Raw genomic sequence first — 18,517 nt, 5'->3', positions numbered from 1 at the left:
TTGCCTGTTGAAACATTTTCAACTGCAGGTCCATTTCATGAGATTCTATACAAATTTCCAAATATCACATTACCAAAAATTCAGCTCCTTACTTGTGTACAGAATCCATCTACTTTGTAATCAGTTCTTTAATAAATGATGTTCCTGTTTGGCTTTACTCCAGAAATTACTTCTTCTAAATTTTGCAACCTGCATATTGAAATTTTCTGAGTTCTGACAAGACCATAACGTAGGGGCAAGCTATGACAGAAAGCAAAAGATAAAGCATAGGAAGAACTGTACAAGAGCACAACTCAAGTACAGAAATGCAGCATTGTCACTTCACTGAAAGACTATTTTTCCAGTCACCTATTACCTCTCAGGAGAAGCTAAAAAGATAGCCAGAAAGTAAGGCTGAATAGTGCCTCTTTTGCCCCAAATTAACACAGAGGATTTCACTGCTGGCTTGTGTATTAACCTATACAGTCTGTCCCAGTGGACAAACCCCTGATGAATTCTGCACAAGGCAGTGTGGTATCATGATTCTTATTAAAGCCAAAAACACTGACTAAATTGTGTAGAAACTTAGAAGTAAACAGACAAAATAGTAAATAAAAGCTTTTTAAATTTTCTGCATAATCAAAAAAATACATCCATATTGTTAAAGACAGGCAATTTAAAACACCTCAGTCATTTATGTGGAAACTATTGTATGACTATTGTTTCAGGAAATTTATTCAATCTATCTCATTCCCAAAAATATGATCTGGATAAGAAGGAATTTTTTCTTAAATTCCCTCAAGCTTCATAAGCCTGAGGCAAGCCTAATGTTCTCCACATTAAAGGAGAATTTAACTGCTCACAGTAAAACATACCTTATTAACAGAAAAACTGACTTGAAACAGCTGCTCAGAGTCCAAATTTACGAGCTTCTGCAGTTTTGGAGGGGTTCTGTTTGTGGTGGGTTTTGTTTGGTTGGCTTAACAAAAATTCAAAAAAATCATACATCAACCAAGCCATTCTGTTAGGACAGTGCATGGACAAGAAGAGTATGGTGTACATGGGGGAAGAATAAAGTTATTTACACAGATTTCTTTTTTGAGAGCAACATAAAAAACAACAGAAAAAAAAAACAAAAAACAAAAAACAAAAAAAACAAAAAAAAAAAAAAAAAAAAAAAAAAAAAAAAAACCCAGAAAAAAAAAAAACCAAACCCAAACAGCAGAAATGTGGAACTTTTATGGTAAAATTTCTTTCAAATAGAATATGGGCATGTTCTCCTGAGGTGTCCACAATGCCTCTGTGCCACCTCAGCTCAGTTTCCTAGTAAGCCTTTGACAGTATAAGTAAAAAACATATGGGTTATACAGCTGTATACTGTGTAAACTGGAGGGACCTCCAGTTTACTCTAAATAAAAGTAAATCCACAAAATTGAATACAGTTTTGTGCTAATGGCAGGATTAGAGCAAAGCTACAGAGATTTAAATCAGATGCCTCTGAATTGTTTTCTCCTCATTAAAAACATTGCTTCTTCTAGATTCCTGGAGCAGGAAAAAATCACTATTTGGGACTTGGCTAGTTCTGCTAGAAAGAGATCAGTGAGACCTGCTAAGTCAAAAAATCTTTAAGACTCTTAGACATTTCTATTTCCTATTTTTTCAAATATCTAAAGATTTGCAATCGTGGGATCCCCAAGAAAAAATCTCATTTAGGTAAGATATAGCTAAGCTCAGAAAATATGCTGTTGATAATACCTTTCACTCCCACTAATTTCCACCTCAGAGATTTTGTATGTTGAGGCTCAAAAACATAACCTCAGCTGTTATCCAGGGCTTCCACAATGCCATGCTCAGCTAGCCTATTCATAGCTTGGAAAAAGGCTTTACAGAGCTTTACTACAAGCTATTCAAGAGCAAGCAGTTAATGAAAATGTAAACAGAAGCATGCAACGTAATAAGTACTATAAAAATAAAGTAAGTGCTACTTTAAATTAAAAAGGTCATCTCCTACACAGAGAGGAATACCAATTCATTACTTTTTTCCTTACTCCATCAACACTGAAGCAGCAAGGTCACCTCCATTGCTTTTTATTGTTGCTTTACACACAAAAAAAACCAAAGAAAAGGTATTTTTCAGGTATTTCTACTATTTTTCAAATAATACACATTCAAGTTAAACCTCTGAACAAGCTTTAGTGAATCTTACTGGTAGTCATGGAAGACTGTGAAATCCCTTAATAATAAGCTCCAGGCATCAGGCAGAAGTTGTTTAATTACATATTCTGTATTTATTGAAAAGATAAAGCTAACGTTATTAGTATGCTGGTTGAAATCACAAAGTCTGCACTTGAGCTGCCCAACCATTTCACCACTCTCTCAATGACTTCTGATGTGGGTTACATACGCAGCAACAACATTAGCAACTTACTATCAAACTTAGAACCAAACCCAGTAGCTGAGAGCTCCTGGCAGATTTTCTGGTGTGCCTTCAAATGCCTCACACAGCACAGCAGAAGTAGAGCAGACACAAACCACAGCTGGCAGGCAGGTCACCAGGACAGCTGATAACTTATCTGTTTCACTGAACAGGCTTCACATCAGAAATCAGAGCTGCAGCAGGTCTTTTGTGGCACCCCAACAGAGCCAGCAACCCACATGGGCACGCAGCTATGGGGACCACACAACTTTCTACTAACATGCTACTTCACCATTATTCCAATTTTAAATATCTAGAAAGGGCTGTCAAATAAATGGATTTCATACAGATTTCAAAAGCAGGAAGAAGATCTTAAAAATATAAAATTAATCAGTAACTGCTGCGAATATGTTATAAAAGGTGCTTTATTGAAAATGGTAGTTTTTCAGCTCTGACTCAAACCCCTCTTTTTTGGAAAAGCTAAGGGGTAAGGGAAGAAGAAACAAAATATACAACCTCTTAGACTGCTCAATACTTGCAACCAAAATACATCCAAGGAATTGACTAATTCAGTGACATGCCATACAGTAATTTCCTCAATTCTGAGTAGCACTGAACCCACAACACCAGTTTCATACAACTGCAGTTACACCATGTGCAATCAAAACTTCAGCACACTCACTCAATGGAGACAGCCTTGATGCCTGATTATTGCCTTTTGGTCTGCTGCAAGTTGTGGTTGTGCAACAGGCAGCACTGCCTGCTTTGTATGCTGACGGTATTATGGTGATAGGCAATGTGTAAAATGCAAGTCAGGATGACTACAGTAATAGTCTACAGAAATAATGTTAGTAGTTCTTCTACTACTAACAAACATTTCTACAAAGTCAGATTTCAAAAGCATGGGAAAACAGATTTGAAGAGAAGCAACAATAAGAATCCTCAGGGTTACAGTGGCACTGCTTGAACCTCCTATGGGGAAGAAAAGAGAAATGTTCTGAAATAGCTCAAGGTATATTGCAACCAAAATATTTACTTCACCTTTTCATTAAAACGTTTGCATGCAAACACACAGCACCTTCTTTTGATAGGTAGCTGTGGCAGTCAAAGATACTTCAGCTAGAGATTACATTCTCCCTGGAAAGAAAATCTAACAATCAGGAGCTAAAAGAGTTTTTGTTAAACTGTATTAACATACAAATCCCATAAAGAATTTTCCAAACCTAATCCCTAGCAGTGTTTCTGCTAATTCATCACTATTATTACAGTTACTCACAATAGTTACAATTATTTTTTCCAATACTTTTAACTCGGAAACATCCATCTCTGTTATACCACTTTCAAAAAACTTAACTAACCCTCTTCCCATGCTGGCCATTATTTCATTGAGGGTGTTTGCCCAGTTTTTACTGTTTTTGTCTAAATTATTTTTTACCTTGCATTTGATTGCACTCTCTTTGTCACTCACTGTGAATCCATCTGGTCCTTACACATGAAAGCTGATTTTTCTACAGGTATTACTTCGCCTGTATTTTTGAAAGAGGAAAGGCAAGTGGCACAAATTGTGCTAGTAATGTGTGAAATTATATCAAAGATAGATGCATTGGTACAGGAGACCCTTGCTAAAAACATTACAATCAGCTGCAGAGGAATATAAAAAGTTGCTACAAAGCATAACCATATGCAATCACACTACAATCACCTGATCTTCCTTTGTAAGACCAAACAGATAAGGTACATTCCCAAACTGTAATGTGTATTACTCCAACTTGAAATATCATGCTAAAAAAGTTGACAAGTGAAAGAGTCATGGAATGCTGCTTCAAGGACAAAACTAAAATTCAAAATAATTTACCACATCATCAAATTGTTGTTCTCATGAAAAAAAGCAACATCAGAAAACAACATCTAGAGGCAAACAAGAAAAGAAAAGGTGCTTAAATCAGTTTCAAGGATAAATTCATCCTGGATTGCAAAAAGCAAAACTATGTGAAAATCCCTCTGAAAGAGATTGTTCAAACTGAGGATTGCTCCCTACAGTATTGTTGAAGTCCTTGCACCACTGAGTATTCACTTCTCTGAAAATGTATCTTCTCTCTCTCCCTGGGAGACATCAGTGTTGATATGTTTTTTTCCAATGCTTAGTTCTTTCTCTATCTCACCATATCATTCATAGTTAATTCCTTCTCAACATACATGGCTTTGATTCATACTGTTTCTACCAGGGTTTTTATGGTTACAAGGTAAGATTATTCCTTTTTATTACAAAAATGAGATAACATTTTGTTCCTCTCAAATCATTAAGCATCATTCCTGCCCCGTGAACATCTTTGTGGTATTTGTACAAGACAAGCAAACTAAGCTGTAAAATGCACAAAACTTAGGCAGAGCTCAAAGGTTTTTAAGTGCATTTAAAGCAAAGAGCTTCAATAGCAAGACATGCTTCAACACTAGAAACTTGCTATCAAGATTCTAATTACTCTTAAATCAGTTCTTGTACTCCTTGTTCTCTCTCTTCAACAGGTAAAAAAATTTGCAGAGTGAAACCTTTTCCTCACAAGAGACATTAAAAACCTTGGACTTTTGTCCTGCCTCAAATTAAAGAATTGAAGAAAAAAGAAAAAGCTTTTTTAATTTAGAAACAAAATGCCATTTTCACAGGGTAGCCTAACTACCCAATTTCTGCCCAAAATCACTGTAGTGCTTCCTTTGACAAGGTAAGGTTTACCAGGTAAAATGGAAAAAGAAACCAGGAATGTATTTGTTCCTAACAAATTGAATAAACGAGCCAAACCCTCACCTAAAGCAGTGTAGAATCACAGCAGCAACAACAGCATAACTTCATTGGCTGATCAGACACTAGAGAAGCGCCATGCACTTGATAGGCAGACAAGAACAAGAGAAAATGTCCATGTCAGGCACAATGAGGTCTTCTGTTCCTGTAATTCACTAAGCACCTTAATCAGCAAGGCACAAGAAAACCAAACACCATCTTATTCATGTACACTGAGATAGCAGCCCAACAATATATTTAGTATTAATAAAAAGAGGCAAACATAAAACTGAGAAAAATTTCTTACTTTGACCATAAATTCACAAGGCCACAGAAAAGGGAAAGACTTTCCTTGAGTTTGATATAACAAAGCTATGCATAATGATCACCACCCACTACCAAGTCTTCAGTATTATGTAACAAAGATTTATTTAGATGCTCTGGGCCAGTGGCTCCAAACTGCCGACTGCCAAGCTGTTTCCATGTTCAGAACAGTCAAGCATCTGTCAATTTTTAAGCTCTAACATACTGCCACTAATCCTGTCTATGACTGTCCAATAATTTTCAAGAGCTAAAGGTAGTGTTTTTTTCTGAAAAATATTTTTTAGATTAAATGTAATTCTCTCCCCAAAACTCCAACACAGGTTCACCAGATCCTCTGCAAAGGCGTTTTTCTAACCTTGATCCGTTTCATATAAAAATCCATCCATATATTACATCATTGTTTTTTCTTGGGAAAAACACCACGTATACTGTGAAGTCATTTAGAGCCAGAAGAATTAATCTTCTCAGGACAAAGAAGAACAAATAGAAAACACATGACATTACTTACAAACCAGATACAGACGGGAGAGAAGAGAAAAAGAAGGGTTACTAAATCTCCACCACAAACAATTCAAAGGCATGTAAAATACAAAGTACCTTACAGCAAAACTATTCACGTAAACAAAATACTCCAGATGCAAAATACTGTATGTACATGAGATTATGTTCCACTTCTCACAAGTGCCATGCAAATGGAGCTGAATGGTGCCAATGCTATTCCTTAGGAGGAATTCAATTTTTACATTCTACACTTAAAAACAGGAAAAATACAATTATAACTAGCATAGAAGAAAGTTTCCTCTGAGGTACCTGGATCTGAGGCTGAAGAATCTGTGATCATGAAGATAATACTGGAAACAAAAAAGGAAGGCACTGCTACCACCCTGAGTCCTCAGGTTAAAACTTACAACAATACCACTGCCATCTCATAAAATGTGTATCAAAACTGGTGTGGTTTCATTCCATGTTTGTTTCTGACACTTAAATGCCTCCTCACAACCGAAAGTGTCAAAAATCTCATCAGTTCCCATTGTCGGTGCTCACTTGTTAGGCTATAACCATCAGCAAGAGCAGACTTGGGAGCCACTACAACAGAATTCAGAAACCACTGCCTGTGGAGAAAACCTATCACAGCTGATGAGCAGCAGAACAAAAGCCTAGACTTCTAATGTTTTAGTCTCTCCTGAGCAGAAAATAGCTTCAGATTTACACCACTGAAACTTAATATGTTGGTCTGTATATCTTCTCTTTAGGCAGGACTGCAGCAAGAAGATTTGAAGATTTGCTCTTTGGATAATGAAAGCATGTCAAGAGATATTTTGAGAGATTCCTTCTTATTTCATGAATGTTGTTTTAAAACAGCAGTGGCCATTGCTTCTTCATGTGTCTTCAAAAGATTCATTTAACAAACAAGTGTGCAAGAATAAACAGACTTCAGAAATTAGTGAAGTCTGAAGATGTAATTCAGGCACAAAAGCAGGTGCTTTTTACATTGTATACTAAGTGCCTGCTACATATTTGGCATTGCCTTGGTTACAGTAACTAACAATGCATCAACATGCTGTGTCATCAAAATGCACTAATGGATGCTCCAGTTACACAAATCTCTTCCCTTCCCCACTGCTCTCCTCCAAACAGGATGTAACTTTTAAGAGCAGGGACAGGCACCAACATGGAATACCTTTGTTGATAATCACTTCCCTGCCAAAGGGTAATCACTGTACCAATAACTTTAGTCAAAATAATGCTAACATCTGGACTTAATCTTGAAAGCCATAGTGCTTGCAAGGTTTCAGGGAGTTTGACCAGGTGAACGTGAACTACACACAACTGAAATTCTCAGTCAAGTCTGATTTTTTTTCCCCTAAATAACCTGCTTCTGTCACCAGCCTCAAGCTCGCTGGACACTGCCAGAAAAGGTGACTGATATTTTTTGCACATTCAACATCCCAATTTGTCTTCCTAGAGAAAAAAAAAATCAACTACACCCCTCTGTTTCCCACATTTTCCCCACTATGAACTCACATTTCCTACTGACTGATGTCCAGACATAAGAACAGGGCAAGGCATCCTCCTCATCAGGGGGCACCAGTGGAAAAGAAGTGGGTTTTCCAGGAGGCTGCAGAACAGACTGCTACTTCACACTGAGCAACTTTTCTCTGCAACCACAACCCTCCTTACTATAACCCACCAGTATTACAGGCTGTTCAGACTAAATGCAAAGAATTATAGGTAACTTCACAGCACCAAACCTCATACTTAAAAGATGTGATGACTAACAACATCTTCCCATCTGAGCATGAATGCCCATAGACGGCAGGTGAAGACCAATGAAACCTACCCTAAGGGGTGAGTTTTATCTGATCTGCACCCAATGCTCTGTACCTCATTACATCTGGAAAGTTAAAGCAGACAAGGAGACCACCAAGGTTTGTACACTACTACACCATAGTAATTGTGCGAGATATTACAAAAAGCCATGAAGCCACAGGATTCCTGTCATACACTGGAGAGAGGGAGTCTGTGACTATGGATTTGCACATGATCGGAGGAGGTTAGTCTTTAAGGGGTGAGATGCGTGCCTGATTTTTGATACACTAAGCATAATAACACAGACACAGAATATTATAAAAATAGAAGAAGAGCAGGGCTGTTTGCATACTATCCTTCAGTCTTTACAATTCATATGATTACTAAACATTCAGATTGATTTTGGAATTATTTTAACTGACTGAAAAAAAATATGATGTTCTTCCTTCTATCACAAGAAACTGTGTTAGTCAGATCCTGTGACTTTCCCATCCTGTGAATCCCTTTCTGGTAATTTCACCCTCTGGTTTTCAGGTGTAAAATACCTACAAAAATACACATAACCCTTAGTGTTTCAAATGGCCAATGGCCCTAAAATTACTGTTTTACACACTGCTGCTTGAAAATACAAGCTTCTTGGGCAAGCAGCTAAAAATCTTTCTTTCACATACAAATGGAGTTCTGCTTCTTAATGTAAAAAAGGAACTCTTACATTACTGCTGTTCATGCTATTCTGCTATCCAGATCATACCTGGTGTACATATACAAACTTGCACTAGAGTGCCTGTGGATGCCACTGCTTACAAGATCATAACACATACTTTAATATTGAAGATCAAAATTGAGTTGTGAACTGTCCAGATTTCAACAGTTACATACTGGAAGGAAACAATATTTGTATCCCTAGTCGTTATCTTCATGGATGAAGTGGCTGAAGAAAAGGTATCTTCAATAAAATATGAATTTACACATTGAAAATGTGACATATAAAAATTGTCTTTGCTCCACGCACAAAAATGTTGTTCACTCCACTTTTAATTCCTAGAGAATCATGAAAATCAGTTTTGAAGTAGGGACCTTTCTACTTTTCTGAAAATCTACTGTATGAATGTTAACTGTATACAAGCTGCAATTGTGCTTTTAATATTTACTTTTCACACAACTATGTTTCCATGCTCACATTCAGCTTGCTCCTATTTGCTATCAGGAGGCAATTTATCCTGAGGGTGGTCTGGTAGGGAAACAGGTCTCCTTTAGCAAATGCTTTGTTGTCCTTGGTCAATGATAGCTAACAACGGGACACCAGTGACACAGGTACTGTCATACCCAGAGCAATGGAAGATATCAGCTGATGTTCCATGTCACCTGGATAACCAATATAACCCAAAGAGTCATCCAACACATTACTGAGAATACTTTATATCTAAGAAAACAATTACACATGCACACACATCCTAAGCCATATATTTTTTCTTCTCTTTCCAGCTTACTTATTTGGCCTTCTTTTAGACAAAAATTTTGTTCAAGAGGTTAGATTATCTTGACTTCAAATCCAGAAATAACCAAGTCTGTAACTAATGAGAAATACTAGGTTATTTTTTTTAATAATGTAGTTCGATTTTAATCCAAAATATGTTTGATGTAATGTTGATCAAAGCATTAAGTCTGTGTTACTCTCAAAATACAAATGTTTCATGTAGCTTTTAAATTTTCATTCAAAAGCAGCTTGACCTAAGCAGAAATAAAGACATTCAGTCTTTACAGTTTACCAAGGTAAAGAAATAGAAAGATATGTAGGGATGTGTTAAGTCCACACTCAACTTTAACTGCAAATAGAATCTGTGAGGGCCAAAGTGTGCCACACTGAACGTACAACACATTAGAACTGCCTGACTTGGACATGACTTTAAACTAGGGCTAAGCAGTCAGACTAATCATCATGAAGCTGCAGTTAAAAGTCTAAAGCCTGGATGCTGAAGCTAATGCAGAGTCAATATTATGAAGTACAGTGCTGTCCCCTCGGGCTAATGCCCATCTCCCTACCAAGAAGGCATCAAGCTCAAACGTCTTCTTCCCATGCACCTTGCAGCATGGTCCTACACAAGGAAGATTCTGAGGACTTTTGGATTTTCTTAATGTTACAAAATAAAATTAAGATGCCAAAATCTGAATGACGCTGTGGCAATCTCATAAGTGGATTACATTAATCATTTATCAGCAAGTAATGACCACTGTTAAGCAAGAGCAGAACCCTGAGTTCATCTTTATTTATTATCACTCTGAGACAAAAGGTATAACAGCTGTGAATATCAGAAATATACACCAAGTTTGGGGAAAGGTTATGTAAAATGTCCACTAAAAATGAAATGGAATTACACAGCTAAAGGCTGGTTTTGCCTGACTGACTCTTATTTAATACAAATTTCTGTCAGCTCACCACAGCCTTCTTACTGAGAAAGATCTTCTCATTAAGTTTAATGTGACTGCATTGTACATACATACTAGGAATGCTGTTTAATAAATCTTCCATTTCTTAAAAACAGTACTCTAATTTTGAAACCACTGCAAAATAAATTCACACCAAGAACATAATTTTCTAAACTTCTGGGCAATAATTTCCTCCATCTTGACCATCTTAAGAATCCAACTAAAAAAAAATAAATTTCAGGTCATTGAATTGGCTAATTTCACTACTTTCCTAAGGGGAATGATAGTGGTATGAAGTACTTAAAACCTAGCACCTAACAGGAGGACATCACCATTATCTTCACATGCCTTCACCCCAACACTCCCACTGTCCCAAATGCCCTGCAGCAAAGCAAGAAACTTTCTGCAGTGTGGCTTGTTCAGCAGAGGATGAGGAGGGCAGGCTGGAGGAAGGTTTCTGTCCAGCAGTCATATCCCATCCCACCAGGACTCTAGCAAAACCTGCTGCACGAGCTGGTATTGGACACCCATGAGAGGCACAGCACTCCATCTTCAGAACTACCTGCCCTGGTTAAGCCAAGAGTTACAAACATGGCATGTGCAGCCCTTGTCTCAGTCATTTGATTTGAGCAGATTTTAGATCAGATGGCACCCACGGATCCTTTCCAATTCAAATTACTCTGTGATCATAAAAAACTGGTGTGAGAAAGCTGTTAAGGAAAAAGAAGGAAAAAAAACCCTCAGTCCCCCACACATACCATACAAAACCAGACCAATCTCCTCTTCCAACAGTGGAGACAGTACCCACCCTCCTAACATTTACCTAGGACAGAAACATAAAAAACCTATTGGTTTTGTCTGTTTTTTGGATTTGAAATGTTACTTAAAGCACTCTGCTGATGTTAGCCTGGGAAAAACCTGGAGCAAGAGCTTTTACCCTGTGCTTCTCCACCTGACTTCTGTGAGAGCTTTTTTAGTCTCAGCTCTTCTTTTAAAAATGCTTTTCCCAATTTAATTTTATTTACTCTAAAGAGTTACATTCGAGACTTCCAAAGCACAAAGATTTCAAACACGGTCAAAGTCCCATCAGAATAGACTCTACACAAATACATGGTAACACTAAGACTGTTGGCATGAACTGCAACTTGCATATCAGAATAAATAAATAAATTTTTTTGAATCCACAAATAAAGCATATATTAGGAAAACCAAGTCACAGTCATGTATGTTTAAAATCTTACATTACGTTCTTTCTTTTTTCTTCCTTCTTCTGTTTTAAAAAAAACCTTCCTTTTACCCAGACCATAGGTTCTTGTCCACCCAAGTTTTGAGAAAGCATGTTTATTAAAAAGAAACCCAAATCAGAATAACCACCACAAGAAGAATGATCAGAAAGCTACTGTCTTACGTACGGAAGTGAAAGTTCTTGCAGCAAAATAAAAATATTTAATCAAATAAATATAGGGCACCAAACCTATAAATACTACATATTGAATTAACACTTTAACCTCATACATACAGAAAGGCATTTCTCACCCTGCCATGCATCCCCAAAATGGAAAAAATAAGGCAAAAGTGAGTCAGTGTAGGGTAGTCACTCAAATGATCTTTGCCAAAATGGGCAAATTTTGTAGCCTCCATGGCTCTGCTGTTCTCATGTTTTTCTGACCTGTGTTCAACTTTTGAGTTTAGAGTTTGAAAATTAAATTCAGCAGGCATGTTCCTGATATACAAAAAAGATTCAGGAGAGTTTAATTAGTTGAATAAAAGAAACCACCACTAAAAGGATTCAGCCTAAATTCCAGGGATGTGCTGCTCAGTTGTGACTAATTCACAGACTTTTAATGAAGTCTCTCACTCCCTACAATTATATTTTTCTCAGATGGGTGGCAAGGTGGTCGTCTTCTTAAGGAAAGTAGCACTTTGTGGAAGTGCTCATCAGAAAAAAAGACAAAAGTAATTGCTGGCTTATGAACAAGATCTGACGGACCAAACAGCCCAAGAACAGGTTGGAAGACACAAAGGGAAGGTATATGGCTTAAAAAAATAATACTTAAACATTCAGAATTTTTGGTTTTAATTGGAGAACATTGAAGGACATCTCCTCCTTTTGCTAAGTGACAGGAAAACTAGAGGCTTACAGTGTGGTTTACCTCATGGAGAGTAGATATTCCTTTAAATACTTCTAATACATTTATTTCAGCTCCCTTGATGATGTTCAAAACCCCACCGCCTATCTACAGACAGCTACTTACACAGGCTCATGGGTGATGGAAACTTCTTGTGATGGAAATTTTTAATTAGACAGAAATCACCACAGGAGACACGACGAACCAGGTGAGATGCCACCTGCCTAGCAGCATCTCTGTAGAAACAGAACTCCCTAGAAACAGAATTGCATTTCATTCTTCTTCTCATGTCAACATAGATGGTTTCTAGCAGAAAGGGTTTAGTGTGAAAACACACGTTTTTATGGTTCTGGAATATCTTCATCTAAGTAGTCTGCCATCCACAGCTGTCATGTACCCATTGTACTGCTTTTGTATTTATTTCTTCAGAATTAGGACAGACATTATCATCATGTGCATGCATATGTGAAAGCAGCAAATAAAGATATTTCCCTAGGCCCCTACAGTAAAGCAACAAACATGCAGATTTTTGGCAGAACACTGATGCATGCAGTGGAAACAGAAAAATACTATCACACTGCTCTTAGTAGCTGACTTACCAAATCAATCATTATTATGAAGAAAAACCAATCAATCTGTTTCTCAGAAACCTTTAACCCCTACACAATATGTATTACTGGCAATCTATTTGAAATAAATGAGCAGAGGGTTGTTTGCTAGAACTCTCATTAAGAAGGAATCTTCACCTTCTACATTTAAAAATGCATTTTTCAAGGCTTCACTTAAGCCTATGCTAATAAGATCTTCAAAGTTAAGATGTAATTAATCAAGCTGCACTGCCTATGGACAACATGCATTAAACTATCTGAAGCACCTCTTATATTCTTAATAACCTGTTTTTAGATCTTAAGAAAAAAGGTCTGATTTTTTCAATTCATAATCTCATGTAAATCCAGAGCAGCTATGATCAATAACAGACAATTCATGTGCCAAGGGGGAAAAAAATGCTGAATTTGAAGTATCTAGGCCATGAGATACAAGTGAAAAGTTTTAGCTCTCTTAGTTTTTCCTGCATTTTCATGTTTCTATTTGAAGACTGAACTTTATATTATAATTCCTTTTTTGTTTTTTTAGCATGTTCATTTGTTTTGGTTACTAACCCTGAACTCATATACATGTAGCAACATGGTGTTTATTTTCCCGGCCACCTTTTCTAGACTTATGATTACTATTTCCTGCTTTTGCTTGCCATAAACATTACCACATGCTGACACAATCTAAAGCCAAGCAACAAAACCACTGCAAATGACTAGCCACACTGGCCTGTTAAAAATACAAAACAAGTAGCTGAACAGGAGATTCCATTTTGTTTTACCTTCATGACTTTTCTGCTGGCTGTAGTGCTGATAAGCACTGCTTATAAAAATAAATGTTATCTACATTTCAAAGATGCACACAGTCCTCGTACTGAGGGTTTTTTAAGTTTAAGAACATAAACATTGCATATGACTGTAGGTTAAAGTGGTATCAAAGAAGTTAGAAGCCAGCTCCTGGTCCAATTAAAATCCATTCAAATCTCAGATGCAAAGAGTTCAGGTTTCTCATTTGTGTTCTTATTTAGCTATATCAACTTTAGCTTCAAAATTAGTACCCCCTTTATTCAAAGTGTTATGGATTACTTACATTACCACAGAGCAAACAAAATCTTCAGATTTATAAGATGTTTAATATCTTCAAAAATCCACACCCAACTTCCCTGCCCCAAAATAATAAGGGCATGGTGGGCTACAAGATTCTCACCTTTGGCATCCATGATGCCACTACATCCTGTATCACAAAATCTCTTCTAAAGCATTAGCTCTCATGTTTTAAATACATGAAGGCAAGTCTATTAAATTAAAAAAAAAAAAAAAAAAAAAAAAAAAAAACAAAAAAAAACCGCAAAAAAATACCAGAATGCATTCCCTTCCCAACAGATATGAAATTGCAAACTTGTCATAAACAAAGGATTGAGAATTAAATTAACAACTCAGGAAAATTGTGAAAAGGATTTCATATTAAGTAACCAAACGGGTTACTTAAAATCTTTGGCATGTCTCCCTCTTAACACACCAAAACTATTTTTCTATCTGCCTAGATGTATCAAATCACAGCATTGTTACATTTTTTTAACTGAAGAGCTAATCTGTAAATAATTTTGATAGTCTTTCAATAGGCTGGCCTTGCATCTGTTAAGACAGCATAATCACCAGAAAGTTTGCTATTTTAAGGGAAGATAATGCATTAATGTAAAATAGAAGTATCATTTTAAGCTACAACTAGAAATGTCCAAAACTCAGAGCAATGAATTACATGATTCACAGTACCCAGCCAACCTTGAAACACCATTACTTGGTAGAAATCAGTTTGGCCTAAAAGCTCATTGATATATCAATCTCAGACCACATTTTCCAAGGAAGGCAAGCTGTCTTTCCCTAAGGTTTACATTTCACTCATTAAACGTCCAAAACACTCATCTGAGGTGCACTACAACACTAAGTGTTCTGCTTTTTCAGAGTTTCTTGTGATTGTGCCTTATTATTCACCTGACACTTAATTTTTCCTGTACAAACACACACGAATGCACAGAATTCAGCAGGAACTGTTCCCCTTCTCTCCTGAACAGCACTTCTGGACAGTCTATCTTGCTCCTTCCTCCCACAGCATTAGAGACAAAGGTAAACACGCACCTCACTTTTGATTTGGCAGCACATAGAGAATAAACACATTCTATGTCACCATCACCTTTTGGGAAGAATAGACATCACGTGCTTGTTCCTGATATGGGCTGCAAAGGGAGGTGCAGGTGGTCCAGATTTAACAGCAATGCAGCAGAACCTGGAGTACTATGACTGGAATATTGGCAAGTTATTTGGGACCCCATGGGCCACAGCTGCAGAGCAGACACAAAACTGCAGCCACCTGGGTGTACTTTTATCAGCTGGCATAACGTGACGCACGTCAAAGACAAGAAAAACGCTACATGGCTGATCTGCCCTACACCCACATTAGCTCACTCTTAATGTATGTAGAGTCAGGCAAATATCTCTGCCTTTAGTTCCTCAGCAGCTATGAAAACAGCCAAATCTACAATGCGTTCTCTACAACAGGAGAAAGCAAAAAGATGTAGTTTTACACCTTAGACCCACAGCCCCATCTCTCTTAAAGAAGAGATTTATGATAGCAGTAAAACAAGTCTTGGTAGACTGCTCCTATTGACTCTGATCCTTACAGAAAGCAGATGTAATGCATACGGCTACACTGACCACGACTGTGATTCAGGCGATCATTGTTAAAAAAAAATCAAGTCGCCTTTCTTTTCCTGAAACCAGAACGTGAAGGTAGCAGATATCACCTTCCCCCCAGCCCAGGGGTGGAGAGCACGCTGCACGGGGAGGACGGGGAGATCCAGGCCCCCCCTGGGTTCCCAGCTGCAAACCGGGACGCGGCCGCAGACCCCGGCAGCATCTCCCGACGGAAGGGGCTGCCGGGACCGGCCTGGTGCGACGGCGACCATTCGATCGCCGGATGCGAAATCCCCACATTGCCTCCTCGCCCCCACCCCCCCCCGCCATTTCTCCTTTCCACCAAAGAAAAGGTGCGCGTGGGAAAAAAATACCTAAAATATAAAAAACAGCAAACCAGTGCACTGGGGTATGCACGGCTCCACACAGCATTATTCTACACACATCCCAAACCCACCAAATAAAATAATGGAATAAATAAACGGAGGGAAAGCACGCAATGTCTCGCCGGAGACCGGGATGGAGGCGGTCATGGCCGCGTTGGCGCCGCTCTCCGCAGTCCGGGGCAGGTGCAGAGCTGCCCCGCTGGCTCGGAGATGCGCGCACGCCCACGCACCCGGACAGAGGCCGCCGCAGCGCCCGCACCCCGCTGCGGGCAGGAGCCGCCGGGCGGGACTAGGCCAGCATCCCGCGTCGGACACCCGCCCCGCGGGCCCGCTGCCTCCCCGACACCGGTGCCGCGGCGGGGCCCGGCCGGACCCCCTCCCGCTCCCGGCCGCGAACCCTCCGCACCTGGTGCGGGTCCGCGCCGCCTCCTCAGCAGACAGGGCGGCTCCGGCGGGGGCGGCGATGCAGTGCAGGGCGGAAAGCCCAGCAGCCGGCCGCTCCTCCCGCGGCCACCATCTTCCTCCTCCTCCTCCTCCTCCTCCTGCCGCCGCCAGCACCGCCTGGGCCGGGCCCTCCCGCCGCACCGCCCTCACGCGTCAGCGCGCCCGCTCGCTCCCTCCCTCCCTCTCGCCCGTCGCCTTCCGTCGGGAGCCGGGCCCGACGGGTGTGGGCGATGCTGCCCCGCTGGCCCGGCAGGGTCGGAGGTCGGCGCGGCTCGGCTGGGCTGCTGCCGGGGGCTGGCGGCGCGGCCCCGGCCTCCCGCCGGTCACACGCCCGGCGCTCTCCGGACCGGCTGCCAGCGCCTGGGCAGCTCGGAGCCAGGGAGGCCCTGCAAAGCACTGACCTGTCCGTCTCACCTTCCCTGGGCACGGGCCCCGCAGCCTCGGTGGCCCAGGAGAGAGGAGGCTCCCACCGCCGAGGAGGAGATGTGAGGGTGGGTGTGCCAAGGCACCGCATCCGCATCGCAGCTGCGAGCGGGCCCTGGTCGTCCTCCTCACATGGGGGGAAGCTACAATGACCGAGGTGCCGTACACCGCACCAAATTGTGCATGCAGCCTGCAGGGAGGCTTACTGCTATGCTAGAAAGGACTTGGCAGTGCCTCTTTCCCAAAATACCTACGCCCGCGTTCACATACACAAACAGAGCGTTGGACCTTAGCGTGCATCTATATCCCAGCTGTAAAGTATCTCATATCTTCTCCAAGCTCCTACTCCCTGTACTTAACTGCCTCAGTGACTCCACACATGCAGAAAAAATCCTAAACTCCTCCGGATAGTGTCCTGTGTTTTATGGTATTTAAACAAAATACCAGAAGAAATACATAGTTTCTTTTTCACAGCCAGATTTTTTCCTAACCAGTTTTTAATTTTAAAAAAGGCCCGGGGACTTTAAAAAAACCTAACAACTGATGAAAAGTTGTAGTATTGGCAACTTAAATTGGTACATTTTGACAGTATTGTTAATTTACCTCTTCAGGAAACACGTTGTGTGTCGGAGTCCAGAACATCCCTTTGGCTGCTCTGGATGCCTCGAGACCCTGGCAGGGGGCTCAGGGACCTTGACAGCAAGTCAAAAACACCTGTGGCTTAGATTTTAGCCCATGGGAGAGGCTGCCAACCTTATATGAGGAATTACAAGCCAAAAGGGCTCGAGTAGTGTAATAAGGGAATTGACACAGGGTGAAAAAGTAGAATTTTGGGTTTTTTTAGAATGTAATTCAGGGATACAATATGGAGGAATCTGGCCCTAGCCTTTTCTTCCTTCTTCTTGTCCTCCATATCTCAGTGTGACAGTGACAATTTTCTATTGGTCTAGGATAGGGACACACTGTCCAACAAAGATTTTAGGTATTGGTATGGGAACTGTAAACATGGTACACATAATTTTGAGTATATAATGTGGGACATGCCTGGGGCTCAGGGCAAACTGCCATGGCTTCTGTAGGTCAGAAAGAAAATATTTTAGATAAGAAGAAATAAACAACCTTGAAAACTCAGCTTCACACCTTCCAGACGTCTTCTTTGGCTGCTGGGCTAGGGAAAAAGGACTTTCATACTGTTGGGGTCTTGCCAACCCGACAGTTGTGTTAAACATCTTTGAAGTGTTTAGGCAAACCCCACTGCAAAGTAATCTACATATAAAGGTTTCTAACTAATTACTATGATAACTTGGTGTTAGTTTGGATTTAAATTCTGTTTTCCCCCTACTAGTGGATAGAGACAATATAGTTCAGTCACTCTGTATTGCACACCTGCATGTTTAAATGCCCAATGCCAAAATGCTACAGTATTCTCCAAAGGAAGACTTCAAAAATAAGAGTATGAAAAAATATGTTGAAAATAATGAAGAAGTGAAGGAAACAAATTTATTATTTAGACAACTGCTACCAAAGTCCCTTTTTCTGTTTTTAATACATTGTAACACTTAATTTCTTTCCCTCCTATGCTAATAGTTTCTATTCATCACTGATTTTCTATCCTATTCTGG

General features: G+C 39.8%; 1 protein-coding gene across 5 annotated transcripts in view; it reads right to left on the bottom strand.

Moving 5' to 3' along the window:
• Positions 1–16,896, bottom strand: part of APBA1 (amyloid beta precursor protein binding family A member 1) — an 86,217-nt gene extending 69,321 nt beyond the window's left edge. For 2 of the 5 annotated variants that reach the window (XM_068176385.1, XM_068176386.1), the window contains exon 1: positions 16,435–16,601. The gene's annotated coding sequence lies outside the window, so the exon portion shown is untranslated. Of the gene's footprint in view, positions 1–16,047; positions 16,175–16,434; positions 16,603–16,873 lie in introns of those variants that run through there. The other 3 variants (XM_068176384.1, XM_068176381.1, XM_068176383.1) reach the window with 3 other exon arrangements.
• Between the last annotated feature and the right edge of the window lie 1,621 nt (positions 16,897–18,517).

This window comes from Anomalospiza imberbis, chromosome Z, assembly GCF_031753505.1.
Source record: "Anomalospiza imberbis isolate Cuckoo-Finch-1a 21T00152 chromosome Z, ASM3175350v1, whole genome shotgun sequence".
Taxonomy (NCBI): domain Eukaryota; kingdom Metazoa; phylum Chordata; class Aves; order Passeriformes; family Viduidae; genus Anomalospiza; species Anomalospiza imberbis.
The sequence above is the reverse complement of the archived record's forward strand: the minus strand, read 5'-3'. Positions and strand labels throughout refer to the sequence as shown.